Below are 6,000 nucleotides of genomic sequence, written 5' to 3' on the forward strand. Positions count from 1 at the left end.
GCTTTGCAAGCGGAACGCCTTAGACCACTCGGCTATGGTAACAACTTGGGATTGCAGCAAAGGCTTTCTTATTACAAAATAACATTTTCTATTCCCTAAAATTTAAACCTAATTTACTTTGATATAATATATCTATTAATTTGTTTCATGAACGTTTTCGTTACTTTGATGAATGATGTATGTTGTTGATATAGATTCTATTACACGTTCTTTCGTAAATATTATAGAAAGTATCAGGGTTATTTATGATCTTTTATGGAAATTGACTGGCGCATGCGCAGTAAACAGACAGTTCAATTGGAAGGCGAGGACACACTGTTAGAATGTTTCATCGCTGTGAAGTATAAAGAACAGCTAAAATGTATTTTACGCTTGTCATTGCATTAAGAATCACCAGGTTAATGTTTGTCCAAGTTCTCACTAATCAACTGGACTCATGAAAAATAATTAATATTGTCATTACTGCACAATATGAAGAATAAAGAACGTATATTACACCAGATTGTTCTCGAATTCGAACTTAGCAAAGGAAGGGACAATAAACAAAATTTGATTTATTCATTCGAATTGAGATAATTCAATGAAACTAGAAATTACACAATGAAAAGGAAAAATATCGTTAAAAAGACAATAATACTTTTATCCGAGATGTGAAATAAAGTTATTAATTAACTGGAATGAAAGTAATATTGGGCATGATATAGAGTAAGAAAAAAAGTAAATGTATTCTTAGAAACGTTCAAAGTAAATTCACAAATACTTTTTGAAGATATACTACTCTTCCTTTACCTTTTAACTAACTAATAAATAAACAAGCAAAGGAAAAGAATGAAGAACGAAAGTATTGCTCTTGAAAAAATATAATAAATAAATAAAACTTAAATAAATGTTTACACAAAAAATAACACACTAGTACTTCGTGTAGTCACCTCCAGAGTCAGTAACTTCTTGAAGTCTGGAGGGGATACTAGATACAAGTCTCGAGCAATACGACGGTGTGTCACGAAAATGTTGCCACAGTTCCATAACATGATTTTGAAGAAACGTTTGGTCTCTGTCTTCACGTCTCTCTTCCCATTCTTGCACCATGTAGGCCCACAGATGTTCAATTGGGTTCAAATCTGGGGATAGAGGGGGCCACTCAATACAAATTAACTCTGGATGTTCACTTAGCCACTCTCGTGTTTGCCGGGAACTGTGAACAGCACTGTTGTCATGCATAAATATATATTCTTCCTGTTCGGGGAAGTTTCTTTCTAAGGACGGTAACAACGTATTTTCGAGGATATTAATGTAAACACCGCTGTTCATTCTCTCAGGCACCGCAACCAAATCTCCAGGACCAGCAGCCGTCATGTATCCCCAAAAGTGTGCTGATATTCTTCCTGAACAAGAAGTTCTGATAATATTTTGTTCAGCATACCTGGTTCCGCGCGGCCTATACAATATAACTCTGCCTTGTTGGTTAGACTTGAAAACCTTCTCGTCGGTCCAGATGACTAAGTCCCAATAAGACTGAGGTTGGGTTATGTTATTCTGTGCCCATTCCATTCGTCTGGCCTTGTGAGTTTCAGTCAGGAGAGTCTTCCTAGCGGGTCTTGAACAGTGTAGACCAGCCCCCAATAATCTTCTTCTTATTGTTTCGTGAGAACAATTATATTCTCTGGCTTTGTCCAAGAGGATTGACGTGTGGCGTAGAGGTCTGTTCTGTAACTAAAGCTTGATCTTGAGCTGCAGGTGTCACTTTTGGCCTTCCACTTCTTGACCGAGACCTGAACCATTCACCAACTTCTTCATGTCGCTGAACCCATTTCTTGACCGTTTTCTTGTCACGTCCCAGATCTCTAGCAATCTGAGGCACAGTTTGTCCCATTTTTGCTCGGCCTATGATTTCTCCTCTCAGAACAACAGACAGTTCTTTACAACCTTTAGAAAGAGGCATTTTGAGAACCTGTTAGAAATTTGCGTTCTGGCGTGTATGACAAATGTCGGTAAAGTGAATCTTTCTGTTTCTACTGCGCATGCACCAGTCAATTTTCATGAAAGATCATAAATAATCCTGACAATTGCTGTAATATTTATGAACTAATACGTAATAGAACCTATATTAACAACATCATTCGTCAAAGTAAAGAATACCGTAAACATAAAACAATTTCAACAGACTATTACATCAGGCCAAAATATGCTTAAACTTCAGAGAATACAAAATACATTTCATACTGTAACAAAAGATTGAACATGAAACACGCTTACTATATTTTCAACTTGTCACATTAGCCGAGTGGACTAAGGCATTCGGCTAGAGATTCTGAGGCACCATTCAAGAGTAGTTCGAATCTCACCGCAGTACAATTTGGTTTTACCTCTTCTTGACGTTTCTGTTTGTGATCCTGCCGGATTCTATTAAATATAATTCCTTAATACGCTAAAATATACTAATATTTGAAGTTCTTAACCTCCCATTTTTACATTTTTCAAGCTCAATTGAGAAGAAAGAGGGAAAATGAAAGTATAAAGAAAGAGGGAAAATGATTTACAATAATTACTTAGCATTTACTGTCATTGTAATTGTGGATATTTTATTTATGAAAATGTATAATGAACTAAAAATATATTTAGTAGGTCACATGTCTCCATTTTTCGATTCTAACTTGAAAGTTACAGCTTAGGCGGTGACATATCGAAGACCCAGGAGGTTGAGGAGTTGTAACCCCTCCCATTGAAACTTTTATATTCTATTGAAATAAAAAGTGTTTCAGTTTATAATCTTGGAAAAGCAACAATCACTGTGTGTGGAGGACGGTTTATTTATACTACGATTTATCACTTCCAAATGTGCAGAAGATGTGACTGGATATTGTGCATAATCATTCAAGAAATATAAGACAACGAAGGGACTTCGTAAACTCTTCACGCCACCCCAGGAGGACGAAGTGCGCCCGCCGTCTTTCGGTTGGGAACTACTGCTTGCGAGGGAAACATTCTAACAGTATGTCCTCGCCTTCCAATTGAACTGTCTGTGTACTGCGCATGCGCCAGTCAATTTCCATAAAAGATCATAAATAACCCTGATACTTTCTATAATATTTACGAAAGAACGTGTAATAGAATCTATATCAACAACATACATCATTCATCAAAGTAACGAAAACGTTCATGAAACAAATTAATAGATATATTATATCAAAGTAAATTAGGTTTAAATTTTAGGGAATAGAAAATGTTATTTTGTAATAAGAACTAATACACGAAGCCTTTGCTGCAATCCCAAGTTGTTGCCATAGCCGAGTGGTCTAAGGCTTTCCGCTTGTAAAGCACCATTCGAACTTACTTCGAGTCCCCGCCGGGTACAATACCTTTTTCTATCTTTTTTTTTCACCGGTTCTCGATATTTCTGTCTGTGTTCCTGTCGGATTCGATTAAATAGAATTTCGAATAGATACCAATATATATGATAAATAATCATTTATTTGCGAGTCTGCACTCGTGCAATATACATTTTCGAAATTTAGATTTTGGAAATGAAGTGTATATAATATTGAATAGTAAAAATAGTAAAATGAAAAAATATTCGTATAAATATTGATTAATTAATTAGTGTTAAACATGGATTTCCAATCAGGATTATATAGAGAGGATTTACTTCTAAGTGCAACCCGAAAACAAATATTTGAGTTTTAATCTGACCCAAAGTTCGTAACTTACAGGATAATTTATACATGATTGGTATTGTAATTTTTATGCTTTTATTATAATCCTCTATAAGTTATGATTTTACCAATTCTAAATGTAGAACGAGAAACAAGTGTAATATTATATTTGTTACGAAAAGCTTTTAAGCGATGATGCTTTCAGGACGTGATCTGAGGGAGAATTTGAGACCCCTCTCGAGCTAAGAAATTTCCGCCTTCAGGACCATATATTCGATCGTGCTCAATGTGGACTACCAATGTTTGTCCTCCACCCGCATATTGAAATTCCCCCCGAGGATAATTTTCTGAAGTCACCACTGTTTATAAATAGTTTTTCGTTACAAATCAGAGGATAATGGCGTAGTGAGTATACCTAATTTTTTTAGCTATGGATTTAAGATTCGCAATTCATATAATGTTCCGTTCTATCCGAATTTGAAACAAAAGAAGTTTTCAATGAGTTACTCAAAGAAATATTTTCAGCCTCCGGATGAATTTAGGAAGACACTTGAAAAAGAAGCAACTTGCTACCGGGTTTGAACTCACAAACATGTGATTGATAGTGTATCGACCCAAACCACTCGACCATTTTGTATGCCTTTGCACATCTTTTTTTGCCTTTTGTTATTGCAGTTTATTGTTCCATACTCGCTTTTGTTTATTCCGATACGACTATGAGTTCTCAGTAAATACTTGGACGTTACAGCTCTTGCAATGTATAAAAGTGTTTTAAGAATAAATCACAATCGATATTATGTCCTAATAACATACGTAGAACAGGTTGAATTCGTGAAATGATTGAGGTTGGACTGAGCGTAAATGTTTTCATAGTTAGGAGCCTGGATATGCAAACCCGCTTAACGTGGGGATTTAATATTGTGAAATTTGGTACTTCAGCAACCTACAGTTTTAGGTACCAAATTTCACAAAATTAAATCCCCACGTTAAGCGCGTTTGCATATCCAGGCTCCTAACTATGAAAACATTTACGCTCAGCCCAACCTCAATCATTTCACGAATTCAACCTGTTTTACGTATGTTATTAGGACATAATATCGATTGTGATTTATTCTAAAAACACTTTTATACATTGCAAGAGCTGTAACGTCCAAATATTTACTGAGAACTCATAGTCGTATCGGAATAAACAAAAGCGAGTATGGAACAGTAAACTGATTTCACAAGAGGCAAAAGAAGATGTGCAAAGGCATACAAAACGGTCGAGTGGTTTGGGTCGATACACTATCAATCACATGTTTGTGTGTTCCAACCCGGTAGTAAGTTGTTTCTTTTTTTAAGTGTCTTCCTATTTTCATCCGGAGGCTGAAAATATTTCTTTGAGTAACTCATTGAAAACTTCTTTTGTTTCAAATTCGATTAGAACGGAACATTATATGAATTGCGAATCTTAAATCCATAGCTAAAAAAATGAAGTATACTCACTACTCTATTACCCTCTGATTTGTAACGAAAAACTATTTATAAACAGTGGTGACTTCAGAAAATTATCCTCGGGGGGAATTTCAATATGCGGGTGGAGGGCAAACATTGGTATTCCACATTGAGCACGATAGAATATATGGTCCTGAAGGCGGAAATTTCTTAGCTCGAAAAGGGTCTCAAATTCTCCGTCAAATCACGTCCTGAAAGTATCATTGCTTAAAAGCTTTTCGTAGCAAATATAATATTACACTTGTTTCTCGTTTTACATTTAGAATTGGTAAAATCATAACTTACAGAGGATTATAATAAAAGCATAAAAATTACAATACCAATCATGTATAAATTATCCTGTAAGTTACCAACTTTGAATCAAATTAAAACTCAAATATTTGTTTTCGGATTGCACTTAGAAGTAAGTCCTCTCTATATAATCCTGATTGGAAAGCCATGTATAACTCTAATTAATTAATCAATATTTATACAAATACTTTTTTTTATTTTACTATTTTTACTATTCAATAGTATATACACTTCATTTCCAAAATCAAAATCTCGAAAATGTAGGCTATATTGTACGAGTGCAGATTCGGAAATAAATGATTATTTATCATATGTATTGGTCTCTATTCGAAATTCTATTTAATCGAATCCGACAAGAACACAGACAGAAACATTGAGAACAGGTGAAAAAAAGAGAGAAAAAGGTGATGTACCCGGCGGAGACTCGAACTTAGTGCGAACAGTGCTTTATAAGCCGAACGCCTTAGACCACTCGGCTATGGTAACAACTAGTAATTAAAGTAAAGGTTTCGAGTAGTAGTTTTTATTACAGAATAACGTTTTCTATTGTCTAAAATTTAAA

The sequence above is a fragment of the Thermobia domestica genome, chromosome 3, assembly GCF_964235325.1.
Source record: "Thermobia domestica chromosome 3, izTheDome1.hap1.1, whole genome shotgun sequence".
Lineage (NCBI taxonomy): Eukaryota > Metazoa > Arthropoda > Insecta > Zygentoma > Lepismatidae > Thermobia > Thermobia domestica.